Source organism: Schistocerca serialis, chromosome 2, assembly GCF_023864345.2.
Source record: "Schistocerca serialis cubense isolate TAMUIC-IGC-003099 chromosome 2, iqSchSeri2.2, whole genome shotgun sequence".
In the NCBI taxonomy this organism is placed as follows: Eukaryota; Metazoa; Arthropoda; class Insecta; order Orthoptera; family Acrididae; genus Schistocerca; species Schistocerca serialis.
In genome coordinates, this window is record NC_064639.1 from 791,720,186 (window position 1) to 791,745,053 (window position 24,868).

The 24,868-nt window shown below is 45.6% G+C and overlaps 1 non-coding gene across 1 annotated transcript; it reads right to left on the bottom strand.

Moving 5' to 3' along the window:
• Nucleotides 1-7,829: 7,829 nt before the first annotated feature.
• On the bottom strand, nt 7,830-7,903 carry Trnat-ugu (transfer RNA threonine (anticodon UGU)). The gene has a single exon. It is a non-coding gene; the product is annotated as a tRNA-Thr (tRNA).
• Between the last annotated feature and the right edge of the window lie 16,965 nt (nt 7,904-24,868).

Sequence of the window (24,868 nt, forward strand, 5' to 3'; positions counted from 1 at the left end):
TGAGTCCCCGAAGCATCTCCATAACACTTACGTGTTGTTCGAACCTACCGGTAACAAATCTAGCAGCCCGCCTCTGAATTGCTTCGATGTCTTCCTTCAATCCGACCTATTACTGGTCCCAAACACTCGAGCAGTACTCAACATTAGGTCGCACCAGCGTCCTACGATGTGATCTCCTTTACAGTGAACCACTCTTTCCTAAAATTCTCCCAATAAAACGAAGTCGACCATTCGCCTTCCCTACCACAGTTCTCACAAGCTCATATCGTTTTGAAACGTTATGCCCAGATTTTTAAACTTCTTGATTGTGTTAAGCTGGACACTACTAATACTTTATCCGAATATTACAGGTGTGATCTTCCTACTCATCCGTCTTAACTTATGTTTTTCAACATTCAGGGCTAGCTGCCATTGGACTAGCTGTTATAATCACGGTGTCAAAACGGCATCTAAGGTAGGTAGTGTTAAGTTTAGGGCAGCTCTTTTGTAACAGTGAGTGAAATATGTGCCATCGATCCCCTATATCCACCAGCTGCCTCGGAATCAATGGTTGATGGCATTTTTTGAGTAATAACAATTCAGTTAGAGCACACACGGTTCGGATTACAAAAACAATGACAATAATATCGTTGTGTGGCCAAGCAATAACAATGCATATACTACATCTAGCGACAGGCAAAAGCTCTTGTGTTTGCTGAAAACTGTGCGAAGAGAAGAGTTACGATCTGTTTCACAGCCAAATGACATGCGGCACCAGAGGGAGACCGTGCGTCTTATTTCGCACTTAGTTGCCGAAGACGCAAAGCAGTCGTTGTCGTATTTAAACGATATTAATAAACGAAATAAACAATAATAAGACCAATTGGTTGAAAAGTATCAGTTTTCTAATTACTGATACATAAGGAACTGCCGGCCAGTGTGGCCGAGCGGTTGTAGGCCCTTCAGTCTGGAAACGCGCGACCGCTACGAATCCTGCCTCGGGCATGGGTGTGTGTGATGTCCTTAGGTTAGTTAGGTTTAAGTAGTTCTAAGTTCTAGGGGACTGATGACATCAGCTGTTAAGTACTATAGTGCTCAGAGCCATTTGAACCATAAGGAATCTGATGTGATTGTACCAGTTCGTCGCCACGTAAGAGTACAATTTGAATTTACGTAAAGCTGTACGAATTCGGTCACACACTGCAGAGTGACATCACCAGGAGTCGACTTTGATAGCATTAGAAAGATCGAAATATTTGATATTTCGCTGATGGGTCTGTTACTCAGGTGTCATCCAATGTCTAGCCCAGCTTCAAAGTCACTGAGCTGCTCTGAACGATCCATTCTTCCGTTACTTCGATTCTACTGACAACAAAATACTCCCTGTCTCCTTATATATTGGCAGGTACTCCTCTCGTGGCTTCCATATTACATAAAGCTGTCTGTGTGGTGTTGATCAGATAGTGTACACTGTAGTCACGAAAGTCATGGGATACCGCCTAATATGGCGTCAGACTTCCTTTCGCCCGGCGTATGCAGCATCTCGTCTTGGCACGGATTCAGTAACTCGCTGTAAGTCTCTTGCATAAATAGTAAGCCATGCTGCCTCTGTGGGCGTCCGTAATTGCGAAAGTGTTTGCGATGCAGGATTTTGTGTCCGAACTGACGTCTCGATTATGTCCCATAAATGTTCGATGGGGTTCATCTCGGGCGATCTGGGTGGCCACATCACTCGCTCGAATTGTCCAGAATGTGCTACAAACCAATCGCGAACAGTTGTGGTCTGGTGACATGGCAAATTGTCCTCTGTAAAAACTCCATCATTGTTTGGGAAAATAATGACCATAAGAGGTCTCAAAGTAGCCGAACATATCCATTTAGAGACAATGTTCGGTTCAGTTGGACCGGAGGACTCAGTCACTTCATGAAAACACGGCCCACAACGTTATAGAGCTACCACCAGTTTGCGTACTGGTTTGTTGACAACTTTGGTCCATGGCTTCGTGGGGTCTGCGCCACTCTCAGACCCTACCATCAACTCTGAACAACTGATATTCGGACTCATCTAATCAGGCTATGGTTTTCCTGTCGTCTACGGTCCAATCGATGTGGTCACGAGCCCGAGAGAGCCGCTGCAGGTCGTGTCGTGCTGTTAGACAAGGCACTCGCGTCGGTCGTCTGCTGCCATAGCGCATTAACGCCAAATTTCGCATCGCTGTTGTAACGGACACTTTCATCATACCTCCCATACTCATTTCTGCGGTTATTTCACGCAGTGTTGCTTGTCAGTTATCACTGACAACTCTACGCAAACAGCTGGCCACTGTGACCGAGCGGTTCTAGGCGCTTCAGTCCGGAACCGCCCTGCTGCTACGGTCGCAGGTTCGAATCCTGCATCGGGCATGGATGTGTGTGGTGTCCTTAGGTTTAAGTAGTTCTAAGTCTAGGGAACTGATGACCTCACATGTTTAGTCCCATAGTGCTTAGAGACATTTGAACCATTTTCTACGCAAACGCCGGTGCTCTCGATCGTCAAGTGAAGCCCGTCAGACACTGCATTACCTGTGATGAGAGGTAATAACTGTAACTGGTATTCTTGGCACACGCTTGAAACTGCGGATGACGGAATACTGAACTGCGTAACAATATCCGAAATGGAATGTCTTACGGGTCTAGATCCAACTACCACTCCGCGTTCAAAGTCTGTCAGTTCTCGTCGTGCTGGCATAATCACGTCGGAAACCTTTTCACATGAATCACCTGAGTACAAATGACAGCTCCACCAATGCACTGCTCTTTTGTACCTCGTGTACGCTGTACTACCGCCATCTGTAGAGGTATATGACCACATCTTTTTGTCACCTCAGCGTTTGTGCTACGTCTGTAATGACCTCGTTGTTGACAGAACGAAGAATCTGGATCTTTCTTGAATCAGTATGCCACGTGGAACTCTGAGAGTTGTCTGTGTAAATATATTTAAGTACAGTTTGGAATATCATTCGATCAATCACTTTTTTTTACGACCATCTTCAAGGATGATATTAAATAGACCATTGGCGGCCTCAAAGCACCGAATTATTGCAAACAGTGCAAGCGAGCGTCTCAAGACAGCGAGAAACGGGTAGAGGTATTTTGTCGTTACATTCGCCATATCCTCTCATTCCACATTGAAATGGTTATAGATACAAAGATGTATGAAAGTCGGAGATAGAAAAAAGTTATTGAACTGTCAGTAGCTTTTAATGTTATATTCATGAGATTTAGACTGGGACCATCTGTTTGAAACTGAATAAAGGCAATATTTCTATTGCCAGGCATCATCAAAGGCTGAGTGTGTTGACACTGCCCTACATGTACTCTTGTTACACTGTTAGTTAAGCTAAAGTTCTGCCTGTGGAACTACAAGCAATTTTGAGAACAGGTCGCAAACTGCATAGGCACTCTTCCCCTGTGTTAACATTATCACTGGTGATGCTTTAATACTCTGTCTGACAAAAACAGTGAAGCAACCAGAAGACGTGGTGGGACACCAATGTAACTTCGTAGGTATACACACCATCAGTGGGTATGTCAATTATTTGAATTGCAATTCTCTGTGACAGGTGCAATGACCACCAGAGTGCATTAGCGCTGTCTGTGTTTAGTGCTATTACCAGACCTGGTAGATTAAACAAGGGCCGTAAACAGCGTCTTGTGCTGAATGGTCACTGTGTAGGACACGGAGATGCCACGTACTCGTGTAAGACGGCATTAATAGCAGCACATGATAGTGTTTGAACGCCGCGTCATTGTGGGTCTTCATTTGACCGGCTGATCGAAACGTGCAAATTCTAGACTTGTGGGGCACTTTTATTTGACACTGGGATGATGTTTGATTGCATGGGAACGTGAGGGCAGGCATACTCATCGCCAAGGTTCCCATCCACCACATCTGACCATCTCAAGGAAGAATCGACATATTGTGCACCAAGCACCTGATAACCTCTTCACATCTGCACTTGACACCTGTCAACATGTAGTGGACTTCCTGCAATATTGTATGTCATCCCGCACCGTTGGTTGAGAATGGCGGCAGATGGATAAGGAAATTAACAGGTTGCCATTAACAAAACAACACAAACGACTGAATTTCGAGTGCCATTGGTCGGAGGGCAGGAGCAGCCGGACGAGAGAATTAATGACGCATGCGCAAGCTGCCATTAATAAAGCAACTCAAACGATTGGGCTTCGAGTGCCATTGGGCAGAGAGCAGGAGTAACCGGACAAGGCAATTAACGTCCCATGTGCAGACAGCCATTAAGAAAGCGACACAAACGGTTCAGTTTCAAGTGGCACTGTGACCAGGGAGCATGGAATGCTGATAAATGACATCACATTGTGTTCAGCGATGAATCGCGTTGCTACACTAGCCCGGATGAACATCGTCGGCGAGTGTGAGGGCGACCTGGTTGCAGATCCCATTCTTACATTGTTTTGGAGAAGCACAGCGGTGTCACTGTTGGCGACATAGTGAGGGGAACCATCGGCTGTGACTTCTTGTCACAGCTGTTAGTGACTAAGGGAACTCTGACACCATAACAGTACTTCATGCACATCCTGCGGCCTCGTGTGTTACCTCTCACGTGACAACATGGTGGTGAAATTTTTCAACAGTACAATGCTCGTTCACACATATAATTTATCTTTATGATCTAGAGATGGGCAAAGTGGTTCATCCTTGGGAACTAGTTCACCGGTGATCGTTCTTTTTTGGGAACCGTTCATTTTTACTCGTTCACCGTTCATTATGCTTGGTATATGGTTCTTATGAAAAACTGAAAATTAGTAGCTTAGGTGACTGAAGATGGAAGGTACCAAGAGGGGGCACTTGCCTCCCCCCCGGGAAAAAAATGGCTCTGAGCACTATGGGACTTACCATCTGAGGTCATCAGTCCCATAGAACTCAGAACTACTTAAACCTAACTAACCTAAGGACATCACACACATCCATGCCCAAGGCAGGATTCGAACCTGCGACCGTAGCGGTCGCGCGGTTCCAGACTGAAGCGCCTAGAACCGATCGGCCGCACCGGCCGGCCTCCCCCCTGGAATACAGAGTTTTTATTCATAACATAATTCTCACTAACTTCTAATTTTCGTGATTCTGCAAAACATATCGTTTAGCTAACTGTAGCGTTATGACAGAGCGAGGTGGCGCAGTGGTTAGACACTGGACTCGCATTCGGCAGGACGACGGTTCAATCCCGCGTCCGGCCATCCTGATTTAGGTTTTCCGTGATTTCCCTAAATCGCTCCAGGCAAATGCTGGGATGGTTCCTTTGATAGGGCACGGCCGACTTCCTTCCCCATCCTTCTCTAATCCGATGAGACCGATGACCTCGCCGTCTGGTCTCCTTCCCCAAACAACCCAATGTAGCGTTATGTGGCTGATCGCAGTGAAATAATATAAGGTGGCGCACGAAAAACCGGCCTCGAGTACGAAAAACCGGTCCCGAGTACAGACTGATCGCCAGTTACGCACGATTTGTTGACCGCTACGAGCATAATAGATAAACATGTACTAATTATGGAGTGAAAAAATAAAAAATAAGCTATTGCAAACAACTTCGAAACAACAGATGACGATTGGTAAGCGACAATGAGCAGTCTAGTACTCGGGGCCGATTTTTCGTGCTCCACCCTGTACCACTGAAATAATATTGTAGGAGTTATCGTATTCTCTTTACAAAATGTGACACCATACACTCGATTTCGAAGCGCGTGCTTCATTCGGTTGTAAGTCGACCTGCCTTCCATAACAATGAACATGCTCTTTTACCTTGGATCAAAAAAAGACGGAAAATGGCAATTCGTGTGTGCCGTGGCGACGTCCTTTGCATGTCTAATAGCAAAGAATCTTGCCTTTTTACAAATATTTCTTCTGCTGTTTATCGAAATTGTGAAGTAAGCTGATACGCCGTTTTGTTGCCTGAAAAGATGTATGTATTACATACCACGTAGTTTTTATGTAATTTATGTAATTATAAAATACATTTTAATTGCCGGTCGTGGACGCTGAATAGAATACGAAAAGAACCAGAAGTTCAGATTTCAAAAGAGGTTTGAAACAGATCTAGACTGGGCGTGCGAAGCGAACGAAACGAACAACTCGATGCTGAACTAATTATGAAGACCGAAACAGACGGGAACGGGACCGGGACCGAGGCTGGAACGAGACCGGCCGACTTGGCGTTGCGGGAACGTGACCGATCGTATCCCGACAGTGAGCACGTAAATATGCCTAGAAAAAGTGTCTCCCGCCAAGTATGAGGGCCTGATGTGAGATTTACCCTGATGTCATGGAACCCACATAACATAACTATCATGCGTTTCCTTACTCATGATAGTTCTCGGCCACACTTTGAGGGCCAGTGAAGATGGGATATGTTCGATCACTCTCAGTACACCCCGTAACTGCCTCCCTCTAATGTTCATCTCTGGTGACGTTAACGGCTGACCGTGAAGAGGCATAGACAACGAGCTGTAGACCAATGTAGAGAATTGGCGGAAAGCACTGGTGACTACCCTCCATGACGAGGGTATTGGACTGTTGGTAAAATGCTACGACAAATGTCTTTAAGTCGGAGTGGCGACTATGATGAGAAGTTGCTGGAAGGTGTAGCTAACTGTTGCAAATAAAACAATTTTGATTTCCATATCGCAACCGATCTGACCTTAATTTCCGGATAGCACTCGTATTTACGATTATGGCAGCTCTACGAAACTATCAATACATTCACTTGAGGAGCAGGCTGTTGCTATCTAGGCGGAAGGAAGCGCACAATGGCTGGCACGCACCCCATGGGAGAAGAGGCGCGCGTGAACAGGGAACTGCCAGCTGGCTCAGGTTCCTCTGCCTGTAGGCTCTGAAAGGCCTCACATACACAGCGCCACACTGTTGTCCCGTCTGATTATCATCCTGCTTAACGCACATTTCGGCCGTAACACAAACGGTGTAGTAATGTTTACTTATATGAGCAGTTACGTCAAAATCGAATCAGATACGCAGAAGCGCTCAGGGACTGGAATTGCTGGAAGTTCCAAGCCGAGACGATAGCAACATGCATTCCCTCTGAACCTGTGCTTCCATTGTTCAGACACAACAAGAGTTATTTTTACACTCGTCAGTTATTCTATTGATGATGCGTTCCACCACCTTTATCTTTTCCTTTCCTCGCACGTTATTATCAATTATTCTTTTCTATTATTCTTACATTATCAAGTGAACTACCCTCTGGACACCACAACAAGAGTTTTCCATAGGTTTCTTTCCTCATCGTATTCATTCACGTCAGTGAGTAGACCTACTTGAGACCTGAATTTTATGTTTAGCATTCTTCTGTAGCATTTCGCATCGAATGCTTCCAGTTTCTCCCCAGCACGTTTTCTCTCGGTAAAATTGCTACAACTTCTTCCTCAATTGCAGATACGTTTTAATTCTTTTACGAAATGTTTTTCGTCAGCCTCAGCATGCACAATGGAGAAAAGAACAGCAGCTGATCGCGAAATACATCGTTTTATTACAACATATCAAGACTTTTGTGTTATATAGTCGTCTTCATTGCACTTAATAACAGATGACATTAGTCTAAAGTATCACGAAGCGAACAATATTGGTTACTACAGAACTACGTGATACTTTGACCAAATGTCACCTATATACTAAGATGGTATCTGTTATTTCGGACATGTCCGAAAGAACAGATACCTTCAGTGACCATGCAGCTCGTTAGAATGAAATTACAATGAAATGAACACCGTTAGCTGCTTACAGGCGTTGACATACGTCAACGGGGACGGATGAAAATGTGTGCCTCGACCGGGACTCGAACCCGGGATCTCCTGCTTACATGGCAGACGCTCTATCCATCTGAGCCACCGAGGACTGTTTAATAGTTGAAATCTAGATCTGCTGTGATAAAACGTCAGATTTCGCCATCGATTGCTTTTCTTTTTTCCGTTGTCTCTATTACGAGCGCTGCGCACAGTGACATCATACGGATTACAATCTAAATAGGCATATAAGTGCTTCATTGGTTCCACAACCTTATCTATTTTGGATTTTTTTATCACTTATATTGTGTCTCCCTCCAATTTTAATGTTTAGTAAGTCACTGTTCTTCTTACTGTTGCTCTTCACGATCATCGTGTTTGTCTTGAAATCAGGCAAGTAAATGCCAGATTCCGATCAACATTCCGTTTGTTTGCTTTACCTCCGAAAGGTAGGACTTTGAGTTCTACGAGCCTTAGCATGAATGTGTTTCTCTGGTACTTTCATCGTATTTTTACTATTTTTCACTTCCTTCAGAAGTTCTTCCACATAGAAGTTGATAAGCAGTGGTGACAACCTGCGACCTTGTCTATCACTGTACATACTATGACAGTCTATGCTCATCTTCCACTTTTACCACTACCACATCCTGTTTGTAGATATTGTTCATTTTTCACCAGTCTCTGTGTTCAATACCCAATTTCCTTAAAAATGAGAACATATTCTCTGACTTACTGTCTCCCTCTTATAAGTATTATTCTTAATCAGCATTTTTCAGCCACAGGGAAATTAGCCATAAATTCTGACATTGACTGATGCGGTTGCGGGGTGCTCTGTGAGCAAGCGAACTAGGGCTTCGTGAAAAGGAAGTTCGCTATCTGTTTCTGTTTCATGACAAACTATGTGTCTTCGTGAATGGAATTTAGGTGTTCCAGGAATTTCTGTAGTTTTTCGGTTTCATGTGGCCAGATGACAAACATGTCGTCGACATGCCGAAAGAAACAAACAGGCTATAGTTCGTCGGTTTCCAGTGCTATGTTCTCGAAGTAGTCCTTGAACAAATTTGTTGCCCGTGGCTACGTCATCAGTCTGCTCATAGCATGGTCCATTGAAAATAAAACAGATTGATCTGAGAACGTGTATATAAAGCTGTGTCAGCTCATGGCTGCACTTCTCATTCATTGGTTTTCCAAGCGGACTCGAGTGAAAAGTTAGACGACATCAAAGGTGACCATAATGTCGGACTCCTGCAACCTTAACTCATTCAGCTGACCGATGAAATTATCCTAGTTTCATATGTGATGTGTACAGTTGTCGACATGAGGGTCGAAAAGATAAGCCAGATGCTTCGTCTGGGGAGATGTTGGTGCCCCAGTGTTGCTCGCTATTGGTCGAATGCCTTTACTTCGCCAGCGCATTGCTGCACCACCTGGAATGTATAGCCTAACAAAGACCCACAAAGAAGGCATTCGACCAATAGTGAGCAACTCTGGAGCCCCAACATATCCCTTTCCGAAGCATAAATACAGATCTAAACTAATCTGAACGTGTTCTAAATCAACAAAAAAATGGTTCAAATGGCTCTGAGCACTATGGGACTTAACATCTCTGGTCATCAGTCCCCTAGAACTTAGAACTACTTAAACCTAACTAACCTAAGGACATCACACACATCCATGCCCGAGGCAGGATTCGAACCTGCGACCGTAGCAGTCGCGCGGTTCTGGACTGAGCGCCTGAACCGCTAGACCACCGCGGCCGGCACTAAATCAACAGACCAGACGAAATTACAGGAGACACACTGCTTAAACTGAGAACCAAAACAACTTTTCCCAGTGGCACTGAATTTTGTGGCACTAAGGGAATTATATGCAAAGACACCTTAGATGTTCCACATGACTGCTTTTAGGAAGGAGTGTAGGAGCTCAGTAAACAATTCCAATTTGCTTATACACTCAGAAAACGGAGTGTTATTCTGCGTTAAAGGCGGTAAATTCACGTATTTGGCCACATTTAATAGTTATATAGAGCATAAGAACTGAAAAGCAACTGAAGTTGCCGTAGTTAATCTCGTCGTGACAAAGTGGGTGTCGATACAAAGAATTTCTTAACTGTAGCAGGTACGTATCTGAACACAACTTCTGGAAAACTGGAAAAGCGGAAAAATACTTGAAAGACGCACAACGTTTCCTAGTGACGGGAGTGTTTCGCTCCTCGCTTTGTGGCATTTCTGGTGAAAGTTGCTCCTCTGTAATGAAGCAGTTTGTGTTACACTGATTACACAAGAGGCTGTTTGCAATCTAGGGACTAGAAGTTCTGGACACAATATAGTAGTTCAGCTACGTGGCGGTGGTATCAATCAGGCACTGAAGCGATGTGAAGCAGCAGTTAATTGCGGGAGACACTGTTACTGCGAACAGCGGCGGAGGATAATTACCTCCGCTCTTCACTGATCGGCCGGCGAGATCCTGAAACTATTTCATGGCAGAGAGCTAACTGAATGTTGGTCGATATATTAGCTCTGTGAAGCAAAGTGACACAGAAATTTAATGATGTTGAAACAGTTTTAGTGTCGCTGTTTCTTAAACACATCCATCATCGATCTAATGTTTAAATTCGGAACTGTTTTGAGTTTGGAACAAAACTTTATACACACAGCCGAAACACACGTTGATTTTCAAGCAAGCTTCATCTGAGTGACTCTTGATATTTTTCATGGGACTTGTTATTTGGACAGGAGTGGAATTTCATTACTTCGCGTAAAAATTAAGCGGCAATTATTTTGCTGTTCATCCAATTTTTACCACTTGAAACCGCAACTGGAAATGCACATTTAACTAACGAAATAACACGTACGTAAAAGAAGTTATTCAGCAAACACACGCATAGACGTACGCACACACACACACACACACACACACACACACACACACACACACACACACACACACACATCGACGCTGTAAAGTAAACAGCGCAGTCCAAAAATGCAGTATTATACAGCACGTTTAATTATCTGTAATTCTGAAGCTCTTGCATCCGTAACGTGAGCTGTTGTTATCTTTCCTGCGTGTATATTCAACAAACACGGCCCAGTACAGAGGTCGCTAACGACTTATATTGGTGCTTCAAACGAAGGTTCCTGAGTCGAATACTGGTGAATTTTCGTAAAGAGTATTTGGCTGTAGGTTGCTCAAAGGTGTCTCGGGTTGAGTACTGAATCTGCATGACATGTCTCACGGAGTATGCTGTTATCCTTTCATCGGATGAGTACGTTAACCGAGCACACCCCTTAGCTCTACTCGAAGGAATCCAGGTGGAAAGGTAGCTTAGGGTCAAACGTCTCGCATTCATGAGGTCATTAGATACGGAGCACAAGATGTGACAGGACAAAAACTGGGCAGGAAATTTTTCGTTTCCTTTTCAGAGGAATAGTTCCGGCATTCACTTGAAGTGATTCAGGAAGACCGAGAAAAACTCGTATTACCAGGCAGGGGTTTGAATCTCGTTCTTCCAGAACACCCACCCATTGTCTTAACCGCTATTTCAACTCATTCGGTTGGCACTCCCCACGAATGGACCGAGCTAGTTGACGCAGTAGGACAGTGGACGCGCTTTGGACCACCCGTGGTTTCCTTATTTCGCTTAAGATAAATGTTGGTACGGTTTGTTCTAAAAATTTCCACAAAAATTAATACAAGCTTTTGAGAAGTAAGCAGTGATACTTTCTTTATCAACATAAATTAATCAATTTAGATCTGTAAATTTATTTTCGGCGTTAATGGTTATTAATCGGATCGAAATCTTCTTGAAAAAATGAAGGAAATAAACGTCAGATTTATGTCACAAAAAATAATTGTCATTAAAAAGCACAATGTATTTCGAGTCCCGATGGCTGATCTTCAAGTGCTTAACATACTGTTTGTCGTTGTTTGTACATGGTTCTACTAGAGAAATGTTTATTTTGGTCACATTTATTTGTCGTATTTAACCGTATTTACTTAATAGGACCAGTGGATGTTCAAATCAGGTGGGCCTCTGGAGCTAGAAATCCGTAGATACCTATCATTTACGTTTCACGAATTTAAATCGCTCACAGCATCAGCAATAGCCGATATGAGTAAAATTAGTCTTCTTTCTTTTTCTGTTTTTCAGTAGCAGGGCAACTATTTCTGTGCAGACAGCATTCTAAAATTAATTTTTGTGTAATAATTTTGATCCAGTAGCAAAACATGTTCTATTGATGCCTAGCAACACTGATGAAATTTAAAAAAAACACGTTTTTTCGAGAACTGTGGGTTACGTTTGGCCACTGTTCTAGAAGAAATGATAAGAAAAACGGTTCGACTAGGATGTCTGAGATGGTTTGCGAAGTTCTTGCTCTACCTTTAATTTTTAATTACTCGAAATCATTGTGCAGTTCCTAAAAGGCATTAGATTCTTGTTCTTGAAATAACTGCAGACTTTCTAGTCCTATCCCATTTCTCATCGAATGAAGTAGAGTTGTGGGTAACATCAAAGCCTAAATCTGAGATACATAGAGGTAACACCGGTACATTGTCCTTTGAACACTGAGGTGACAAATGACACGAGACAGCAATATGTACATCTACAGATGGTGGTAGGCCTAATATCGCGTACACAAAGTATAAAAGGGCAGTGCATCGGCAGAGCTGCCATTTGCACTCAGGTGATTCGAGTGAAAAAGGTTTCTAACGTGATTATGGCTTCCAGACGGCAATTAACAGACTTTGAACGCGGAATGTTAGTTGAAGCTAGACGCAGTTCGGAAATCGTTAGAGAGCTGAATATTTCGAGATCCACAACGTCAAGAGTGTGCCGAGAATACCAAATTTCAGGAATTACCTCTCACCACGGACAACGCAGCGGCCGACGGCCGTAACTTAACGACCGGGAATAACGGCGTTTGCGAAGAGTTTTCACTGCTGACGAGATAGTGCGTGAGATAACCGCGGAAATCGATGTGGGACGTACGACGATCAGTTAGGGCTTTGCCTTGGAATTTGGCGTTAATGAGCCATGGCAGCAGATGACCGATGCGAGTGCCTTTGCTAACAGCACGACATCGCCTGCAGCGCCTCTCCTGGGCTCGTGACCATATAGATTGGATCCTAGACGACTGGCTAGCCGTGACCCGGTCAGATGAGTCCCAGTTTCAGTTGGTAAGAGCTGATGGCAGGGTTCGAGTGTGGCGCAGGCCCCACGAAGCCTTGGAACCAAGTTGTCATGAAGACACTGTGTAATCTGGTGGCGGCTTCATTATGGTATGGGCTGTGTTTACTTGGAATGGTCTAGGTTACTGATTGTAAATGATTATGTTGGGCTGCTTGGAAACTATTTGCAGCCATTCATGGACTTCAAGTTCCCAAACAATGATGCGCCATGTCACCGGGCCACAATTGTTCGCTGTTGGTCTAAAGAACACTCTGAACAGTTCGAGCGAATGACTTAAATTCATTCCATCGAACATTATACAAGGGTCAGTTCGTGCACAGGTTCTTGCACCGGCAACACTTTCACTCTTATGGACAGCTACAAAGTATTTCTACAGGGGACTTCCAACGGCTTGTTGAGTTTATTCCACGTCGAGTTGCTGCACTGCGTCGGGCAAAAGGGGGTCCGACACGATATTAGGAGGTACCCCATGACTGATTCAGTGGATTCCAGCGATAGTGCCAAAGAAAATCCATCTCTTAAAAGGATATTTTGGCATTATGTCTTTCGTATAACGTAGCAAGCCAGCAATGGCGTAACAGAAAAAAAAGGACAGAAACACTGTGCAATTTCAGAAAGATCGCGAACGTCCTAGGCAGTTACTTCCCTTCTAGAGAATGACACGTAAGTTGATTGAGATTATGAACTTTCAGTCCGTCAACTCACTGGGAAGAAGTCCAAAAGGTATACGGTCAAAATATTAATCCTGGTAATAGACTTTCTGCGACTACACTTCCGAATTCTAATGTGTCACTAAGGTTTTGTTTAAGGATCAGGGAAGTGAAAGAATAATTAACGTAAGTTACCTTTTTCAAATTTTACTCATATTACTTATCTGTTTCGTATGGGTGACTACATCGTGATGTGACAGTTACCAATGTACGGGCTTATCTTCTATGTGACCTGCATGAGAGGAGTCTAGCAACATAGCAGCTTCATCTACACTCCTGGAAATGGACAAAAGAACACATTGACACTGGTGTGTCAGACCCACCATACTTGCTCCGGACACTGCGAGAGGGCTGGACAAGCAATGATCACACGCACGGCACAGCGGACACACCAGGAACCGCGGTGTTGGCCGTCGAATGGCGCTAGCTGCGCAGCATTTGTGCACCGCCGCCGTCAGTGTCAGCCGGTTTGCCGTGGCATACGGAGCTCCATCGCAGTCTTTAACACTGGTAGCATGCCGCGACAGCGTGGACGTGAACCGTATGTGCAGTTGACGGACTTTGAGCGAGGGCGTATAGTGGGCATGCGGGAGGCCGGGTGGACGTACCGCCGAATTGCTCAACACGTGGGGCGTGAGGTCTCCACAGTACATCGATGTTGTCGCCAGTGGTCGGCGGAAGGTGCACGTGCCCGTCGACCTGGGACCGGACCGCAGCGACGCACGGATGCACGCCAAGACCGTAGGATCCTACGCAGTGCCGTAGGGGACCGCACCGCCACTTCCCAGCAAATTAGGGACACTGTTGCTCCTGGGGTATCGGCGAGGACCATTCGCAACCGTCTCCATGAAGCTGGGCTACGGTCCCGCACACCGTTAGGCCGTCTTCCGCTCACGCCCCAACATCCTGCAGCCCACCTCCAGTGGTGTCGCGACAGGAGTGAATGGAGGGACGAATGGAGACGTGTCGTCTTCAGCGATGAGAGTCGCTTCTGCCTTGGTGCCAATGATGGTCGTATGCGTGTTTGGCGCCGTGCAGGTGAGCGCCACAATCAGGACTGCATACGACCGAGGCACACAGGGCCAACACCCGGCATCATGGTGTGGGGAGCGATCTCCTACACTGGCCGTGCACCACTGGTGATCGTCGAGGGGACACTGAATAGTGCACGGTACATCCAAACCGTCATCGAACCCATCGTTCTACCATTCCTAGACCGGCAAGGGAACTTGCTGTTCCAACAGGACAATGCACGTCCGCATGTATCCCGTGCCACCCAACGTGCTCTAGAAGGTGTAAGTCAACTACCCTGGCCAGCAAGATCTCCGGATCTGTCCCCCATTGAGCATGTTTGGGACTGGATGAAGCGTCGTCTCACGCGGTCTGCACGTCCAGCACGAACGCTGGTCCAACTGAGGCGCCAGGTGGAAATGGCATAGCAAGCCGTTTCACAGGACTACATCCAGCATCTCTACGATCGTCTCCATGGGAGAATAGCAGCCTGAATTGCTGCGAAAGGTGGATATACACTGTACTAGTGCCGACATTGTGCATGCTCTGTTGCCTGTGTCTATGTGTCTGTGGTTCTGTCAGTGTGATCATGTGATGTATCTGACCCCAGGAATGTGTCAATAAAGTTTCCCCTTCCTGGGACAATGAATTCACGGTGTTCTTATTTCAATTTCCAGGAGTGTATTATCACATGTTAAGAACTCAACTCGTATTTTGTTTGGATAAGAGAGAGAGATGGGTATGAAGGAATAAGCCTACATTGATAGTATGTTTCATCTGAAAGTTGTTGGATTGTATTGAAGATTGAGAAACAACCTGCTACCGTGACGTAGTACTCAGTCCGCGCGATGCCCCGTGACTGTCGAAACAACTCAGTGCGTTACGTGCCTTCGGAAGCCTCGCGAGGGTTGTCGGCCTTAAGGTCGGTTGCTGCTGGCAGCCAAGGCAATGGGTGCGTGTATCCACCATCATGATTCATGCTGACAGCCTGCCTCAGAATCCCAATTACCTCTCGCGTCTTTCTCTTGAAGATAAGTAGTACGCGAGCTTCCCGGAACTGCACAGGTTTCTGCTTTGATTATTCAGCTCTGCCACCCCTGGACTTCTCTGATACCCCATCGTAAGTTCCAGATTTATGGAGAAGAAAACGATGGACTTTTTCAAGACAACTAAAAAAAAATGCCTTTTGCACAAACTTGACATCGCTTGCTCAAACATGCCTCTATTGACAAACATTACTTCTGAACAAAGCAATTATATATATTTTATACACAGTACGATATGGCTAGGAACTTTGCTTATTGTGAGCGGACACAAGGAGAATTGGCTGCTGTCCGTAAACCCCTGGAAGCTGCGTTGGCTACCGTCGACAAGCATCTACCTAATGCTGCAGTTACGTCACGGCGCCAGTGACGAGACCTGCGACAACTTAGGCGCCACTGGAATCCCCTGGTAACCAGGACGTCGTTGCGGCTTCTGATACACAACATCTGAACGAAACTTCCTGGCAGGTTAAAACTGTGTGCCCGACCGAGACTCGAACTCGGGACCTTTGCCTTTCGCGGGCAAGTGCTCTACCAACTGAGCTACCGAAGCACGACTCACGCCCGGTACTCACAGCTTTACTTCTGCCAGTACCTCGTCTCCTACCTTCCAAACTTTGCAGAAGCTCTCCTGCGAAAGGCAAAGGTCCCGAGTTCGAGTCTCGGTCGGGCACACAGTTTTAATCTGCCAGGAAGTTTCATATCAGCGCACACTCCGCTGCAGAGTGAAAATCTCATTCTGGAAACATCCCCCAGGCTGTGGCTAAGCCATGTCTCCGCAATATCCTTTCTTTCAGGAGTGCTAGTTCTGCAAGGTTCGCAGGAGAGCTTCTGTAAAGTTTGGAAGGTAGGAGACGAGGTACTGGCAGAAGTAAAGCTGTGAGTACCGGGCGTGAGTCGTGCTTCGGTAGCTCAGTTGGTCATACCTCCCAACAGCGCGAGGGGTGGCCATAACAGTTGAAGGACTCAAAATCATAAATCTCTACGCCCCATCGGGCACTGATAAACGGAGGGATCGCTCCCAGTTCTACGCAGAAGATATCACGCCTTTATTCCTCGGTCGATACGATCATCTCATCGTAGGTGGAGATTTCAACTGTGTTCTCGACCGCACAGACCAATACCCCCATTTCACCACATGTCCCGAACTTCGCTTCCTCGTCCGCCGCCTTCGTCTCCTCGACACTTGGCGAGTGATACACGGCGACCGCCCGGGGTATACACACATCACGAGCCACTCCGCCAGCCGACTTGATAGAATATACATCTCTAACGCTCTAAAATCAGTACTCCTCGACGCGGAACGTTGGCCGTCTGCCTTTTCGCATCATGACATCTATATCTGTACCATGAACCTACGTCGAAAATCTATATGGCGCAGTGCAGGACCCTGGAAACTCAATGTCGCGCTACTGCGGGACCCTGAATGTCGACAACAGGTCACCGACACGTGGCACACCTGTGTTCAACGCATTATGCGTTACGAGACCACACTGCAGTGGTGGTTGCTGTGCGCCAAACCGGCCATCCGACGCACATTGACACACTATGGCAGAGCAAAAGCCAGGTGGAATCACCATACAACTGATTTCTACTATAGCGCTCTACGTGAACTCATGGATCATCCTCCATCCCCGGATCGCCTCAAAGAAGCTCAACGCATCAAGGCAAAGATTCTATCCTTGACCAGATGCCGTCTAGAGGGAGCCATTGTACGAGCCCGCAGCCAAGACAGGATTAATGGTGAAGAACCTTCTATGCATCATATTGTTCAAAATTTTCGTCGACGCCGACAGGCTTTAATGACAACTTTAGACTTACCTGATGGACGACGGCTGACTTCGCAAGCTACCATTGCGGATGCATTCACAACGCACTATAGACTTTTCTATCAAGAAGTACCTGCCGGTGCAGAGGCCATTGCTGAGGTTGCCCATGAGACACTTGGTACTCTAAACGCAGCAGCTGCAACCCTCCTGACTGCTGAAGTGACCACCGACGACGTCCAGGGCGCTGTGGCCAAGGGGTCTCTGAATCGATCTCCCGGCCCGGACGGTTTACCTCTCGAATTTTACAGAACCTTCCAAGATTTGATGATGCCACGATGGAGGGACATGTACTGGGAACTTTTGTCCGGCACGGCGAACCCGCCACCAATGTTCATGGAAGGCTTACTTGTACCAGTCCCGAAACCCGCAGGAGGAACACGACTCGACAGTTATCGGCCGATCACGTTACTCAATTCGGACTTCAAGATTTTCACACGCCTTCTGGCAGTGCGACTCAAACATGTATTACGGGACATTGTCTCCCACGAACAAACATCCTTAGGCGGCGATCGTAATATACAGACGGCCCTCAGTGAATATCGAGATGTGATCGCTGTGGCAACACACTCACGACTGCCAGGCGCTTTAATCTCCATCGACTTCAAACAAGCGTTTGACCGCGTCAATCATGCATTCCTCAACGCAGTGATGGACCGAATGGCAATTCCCCCGACGTTCACGCAAGTGATTATGCGGCTCCTTCGTGGAGCAACGTCCAGACTTCTCGTCAACGGCAGACTTACAGAACCTATACGGATTGAACGCTCAGTTCGGCAGGGTTGCCCTTTGTCGACGGTACTTTATGCCATTGCGATGGAACCACTCATTTGCGGATTACGGCGACGTTTGACAGGTATTCCACTCCGGGATCATGTGTTCCGCTGCCGAGCTTACGCGGACGACTTGGCCCTCGTCGTACGTTCAGCGGCTGAAGTACAAGCTGCGATGCAGTGGATTACCCGTTACAGTGCAGGGGCAGGGAGCGCTATGAACGTGGCAAAATCATGCGCCATGAAGATCGGCCGCGGCCTTCCCGCAGACAGCGTAGCTCCATTTCAACTGGTAGACACCATTCGTTGTCTCGGATTGGTGTACACGCGAGACATTCGCCGCACCTCGGCGATCAATTTTCGTGCGCTGCTGCAACGCATCCGGGCCAACATACAAAATCACATACTACGCCCGCTGAATATGTGCCAGAGAGTCACCTTCGTCAATACCCATCTGGCAGCTCGGATACCCCATATAGCGCAGATTCTGCCCATCACTGCGACAATGGCGGCCAGGTTACAGGCGGCATTCGGCTATTTCATTTGTTCTGGACACATCTTCAAAGTCCAGTATGAAGCTCTCACCTTACCGAAGCGGGACGGTGGCCTCGATCTGGTTAATGTGAGAGCCAGGACAACGGCACTTTACACCAATACTATGCTCCGGTTATGGAAAAGCCACAATGCTAGTTTTACTGGAATGTTGACCACCGAGCTCGCGCCTGTTTCGAGACGCCCACCGACGTCTTTGGCACACATCCCACCTCCGATGTCACATATCGGCCGTTTCTTTTTGGAGTACAGCTACATATGCACCGAGCTCCCCAGGACCAGGAAGACGACCACCCGCGACATCTACCGCCTTCTCCGAAAGTCTCCACTCCGCAACCCCGTCGAAACACGTCACCCCCAGGTTTCATGGCCTACAGTTTGGAAAACGATCCACCAACCATATCACACCACTGACACCACCTCTATGTGGTACCTTCTCGTCAACGGCAAGTATACTACAAGACAGAAACTGCATCGCATCGCACTGGTGGACTCACCCCTGTGCCTCAAGTGCAATGTCGAAGATACAGATTTACATCGTTTTGAGTGTGGGCCAGCAGCAGCTGTCTGGACCCTCGTACAGAAGATTGTGGCTTTCTACCTCCGAGTACCACCACATCACGTTTCTCCCACTATGATGATATATCCCGACACGACCTACTTTCCATCGGCTAAGTGGCACGCCATCACATGGATCAGTGGCATGGCTGTCGACTACCTCTTCCGAGACGACATCGTCGATCCGGCGGACTTTTGGACACGCCTCCAAGTGTATCACCACACCCTTCGCCGGCATCGACACTATCGGGCCACTTTCGCGAACTATTTACAGAGCATTTTCACCAACCCGCCTCAAAGCTGGAATCTCAACGAACCGTGCCAGCCAAGGCTGGACGATCCCACGTTCCCCTTCAATGGTCAATGATAGAATGCATTTTGTTCTGCTGGCGCGCCAAAGTGGAGCATGGCGCGGAAAGTATTCCTATTTTATTTCAGTTCTCTTTCCTCCTCCTCTTCTAAGTTTTTTTTTTTTTTTTTCTCCTTACACGTGTTTATCCCTTTTTCACTAGCTCTCTATCTGCAGCCTATTTGTTTTCTTTCTCTTGTGCTCAAAAAAAAAAAAAAAAAAAAAAAAAAAAAAAAAAAAAAAAAAAAAAAAAAAAAAATGCTGCTGATGGTGAGACTGTACACTCATTTATGTTACCAAAAAAACATACAAATACAAAAGAAGGCCATTGCGGAAATATAGCTACCTTTTATGTTTTACGTTTTCAAAGGATATTGTGTTATTTATGAAGGACGTCGTCTTTTATTTTCATACCCAAGAGGTTTTTATTTGTTTTCTTAAAAAAAAAAAGGTTGGTAGAGCACTTGCCCGCGAAAGGCAAAGGTCCCGAGTTCGAGTCTCGGTCGGGCACACAGTTTTAATCTGCCAGGAAGTTTCATATCAGCGCACACTCCGCTGCAGAGTGAAAATCTCATTCTGGAAACATCTGAACGGTCCGTCCTCACTCCAGAGTGGGTGGCAGACAGTGGTGGGCTAGCGTGTCATTGGGCGGAAGGCGAAAGAGGGAGCAGGCCGTGCGGCTGGCTCCCCACGTCTTTATTTATTTATTTATTTACACGTCAAATTCCGTAGACCCAAATTGAGAAGCAAATCTCCAAGGTCATGCAACGTGTCAGTACATGAAATTAGAACATAAAAGTAATAACAGATAAAACTAAATGTTTATGGACCTGAAAAAAGTTAGTCCATAAGTTTAAGTAAACGCAATCAACAATGCAACCAGAATCAGCTTAATTTTTAATGGACCTCCTCGGCAGAATAGAAAGAGTGACCCATGAGGAAACTCTTCCGTTTCGATTTGAAAGCGAGTGGATGACTGCTAAGATTTTTGAATTCGAGTGGTAGCTTACTGAAAATGGAGGCAGCAGCATACTGCACAGGTTTCTGTACAAGAGTTGAGGAAGTCAGATCCAAATGCAGGTTTGATTTATACCGAGTATTAACTGAGTGAAAGCTGCTTATTCTTGGGAATAAATTAATATTGTTAACAAGAAATGACAGTAAGAAGTCTATGTATTGAGAGGCCTATGTCAAAATACCCAGACTCGTGAAGAGGGGTCGAAAAGAGATTAGTGAACGTACACCACTTATTGCCCGAACGCCCCGTTTCTGAGTCAAAAATATCCTTTTAGAATGCGAAGAATTACCCCAAAATATAATACCATACGAGATAAGCGAATGAAAGGAAGCAATGTAGACTAATTGTCGTGTCAAACGATCACCCACTTCAGATACCTTTCGAATAGTAAAAGTGGCAGTATTAAGTCTTTGAACAAGATCCTGAACGTGTGCTTTCCACGACAGCTTACTATCTATCTGAACACCTATAAATTTCAACCGTTCAGTTTCACAAATCATATGCCCATTCTGTGAAATTGAAACGTCAGGTTTTGTTGAATTGTGTGTTAGAAACTGCAAAACCTTAGTGTCACTGTGGTTTAGCATTAGTTTATTTTCTCCAAGCCATGAACTTAGGTCATGAAGAGCACTATTTGAAACCTAACCAATGTTGCACGTAACATCCTTTACTACCAAGCTAGTGTCATCATCAAACAGAAATATTTTAGAGTTATCCGTAATACTAGAGGACATATCATTTATATAAATAAGGAACAGGAGTGGCCCAAACACTGGTCCCTGGGCACCCCCACTTGACCGTACCCCACTCAGACCCCACATCACAGCCATCCTGAAATTGTGAATAATGACCTTTTGATGTCTGTTGCTAAAGTAAGAGGTGAACCAATTGTGACCTACTCCCCGTATTCCGTAATGGTCCAACTTCTGGAACAATATTTTGTGATCAACACAGTCAAATGCCTTAGTTAAATAAAAAAATATGCCAATCGCTCGAAACCTTTTGTTTAACCCTTCCAGTATATCATAGAGAAAAGAGAATATAGCACTTTCAGTTCTTAGACGACTTCTAACGCCGAACTGTACATTTGACAGCAAATCGTGTGGTATAAAATGATCAATTATTCTTACATACACAGCCTTTTCTGTGACTTTTGCAAACACTGAGGGCATAGAAATACGTATAAAATTACCTACATTATCCCTTTCCCCCTTTTTATAGAGCGGCTTTACTACTGAGTACTTTAATCGTTCAGTAAACTGACCATTCCTAAAGGAAAAACTACAAATATGGCTAAATACAGGGCTAACATGTGCTGCACAGTACTTTAATTTCTGCTAGGCACTCCATCATAACTATAAGCGTCCTCAGTCTTCAGTGATTTAATTAGTGACTCAATCTGTATCACTGAGGAGTATTTCAGGCATCAATTTCGGAAAGGCATTTGCCAATAGTTGCCAAGAAAGTCATATGATTCCCTGCAGAAACTAAATTTTTATTTAATTCACCAGCAATGCTCAGAAAATTATACTTAAATACTGTGCATATATCTGATCTATCAGTAACAGAAATATTTTTAGTGCGAACAGACTTTATATCTTCAACCTTGTGCTGCTGACCAGACACTTCCTTCACAACTGTTCATATGGTTTTAATTTTATCCTGTAAATTAGTTACTCTATTTGCATACTACACACTCCGTGCCGTCCTAATAAAATTTTTAAGCACCTTACAATACTGTTTGTAATGGGCTACTGTAGCCCATACCTGTAGCCAGATACGAGGTGCTACCCAGTATTCATGACAACTCTGAGCCAGACCGTGATGCCTCTCCTGTTGGTCAGTGGTCGATTTTCTTGCCCAGACCGGAAAAGTACAGAGGTTGGGTATGCTTGTCATTGGGAGCTCCAATGTCAGGCGGGTGATGGAGGCCCTCAGGGAGACAGCAGGCAAGGCGGGAAAGAATTCCAGCATGCATGTTTGCCGGAAGGTCTCATCCGTGATGTGGAGGAGGCCCTGTCGGCGGCTATCGAGAGCACTGGGTGCAACCGGCTGCATGTAGTGGCACATGTCGGCAAGAATGTCACCTGCTGCTTCGGTTCTGAGGCCATTCTAGGCTCCTTTCGGCGGCTGGCTGATTTGGTGAAGGCAACTAGCATCGCACGCGGGGTGCAGGATAAGCTATTTGTAGCATTGTACCCAGGGTTGATCGCGGTACTCTGGTTTGGAGCAGAGTGGAGGTCTAAACCAGAGGCTCAGACGACTCTGCGACGGTATCGGATACGAATTTCTCGACCTCCGCTGTCGGGCGCAGAATTGTAGGGTTCCCCTTAATAGGTCAGGCGTGCACTACACGCAGGAAGCGGCAACTAGGGTAGCAGAGTACGTGTGGCGTCCACATGGGGCTTTTTTAGGTTAGAAAACCGCTCCCTTGGTATCAAAGACGATTTGCCTGTTATATCAGCCACAGTGACGTCAAAGAATCTTGGCCCTCACAGATCAGGGATAACATTAATATGATTTTAGTAAACTGCAGGAGTAGCCAAGGGAGCGTTCCAGAATTAGTATCACTTACTGAATGTTATAATGCACAGATAGTATTGTGAACAGAAAGTTGATTGAAACCAGACGTCAATGACAACGAGATCCTAAGTTCAAATTGGAATGTTTATAGTAAGGATAGTTTAGTCGGTAATGGTGCCGGTGTGTTTATTGTAGTAAAAAATTCGATGAATACAGATCCTAAATGTGAATTAATCTGCGTGAAACTGAGTATCAAAGAACGGTCAAAAATGGTGATCAGATGCTTTTATAGACCATCTGGGTCATGATCTGTAGTTGTAGAGCGCTTCAGACAGAACATGCAGAGTAACATTGGTAGTTTTCCTGATCATGCTTTTGTCATAGGGGATGACTTCAGCTTGCCAGGAATACATTGGGAGTGTTATGCCATCAAAACTGACGCCAGAGACAGAGATTCGTGTGACATTGTTCTGGATGTCTTGTCCGAAAATTACTTTGAGGAGATAGTTAGGGCGGCCACGCGGGGTAGCCGCGCGGTTTGAGACGTGTTGTCACGGTCCGCATGGATCACCCCTTCAGAGGTTCGAGTCTTCCCTCGGGCATGGATGTGTGTGTCGTCCTTAGTGTAAGTTAGTTTAAGTTAGATTAAATAGTGTGCAAGCTTAGTGACCGATGGCCTCAGCAGTTTGGTCCCATAAGTCCTTGCCACACACTTCCACAGACAGTTAGGGAACCAACTCGTGAGGGTATCGTCTTGGACCTCCTGCAACATACAAACCTGAACTTATCGAATCAGTTAACGTAGAGGAAGGTATCAGTGATCATAAGGCTGTGGCAGCATCTATGACATTGGTCCTACAAGAAATGTTGTGAAAGGTAGGAAGATATATTTGCTCAGCAAGGATGGCAGGATATAAATTTCAGAATATTTCAGCAGTCAGCATCAAATATTCGGTGATGAGGACGAAGATGTGGAGAACAAATGGAAAAAATTCAAAGGTATCGTTTAATATTCCCTAAACAAGTATGTTCCGAGTAAGTTTTTAAGGGATGGGAAAGATCCACCATGGTTTAGTAGCAGTGTTAGAAAAGCGCTACGTGAACAAAGAGCACTTCATCGCAGATTCAAGAGAAGTAAAAAACTAGCTGAAAAACGAAGGCTGAACGAAGTGAAAATGGCCGGCCGCTGTGGCCGAGCGGTTCTAAGCGCTTCAGTCCGGAAACGCGCTGCTGCTACGGTCGCAGGTTCGAATGCTGCATCGGGCATGGATGTGTGTAATGTCCTTAGGTTAGTTAGGTTTAAGTAGTTCTAAGCCTAGGGGACTGATGACCTCGAATGTTAACTCCCATAGTTCTTAGAGCCACTTTTTTGAAGCGAAAATGAGCGTAAAACTAAGTGGGTCAAAATCATCTTTTCATTCTCTCAGTGAGGACACCGGCACCAAAACGGAAGATAACAGACAGAAGGCCGAAATACTGAATTCGGTCTTTCGAAGTTGTTTCACCGCGTAAGATCGTAA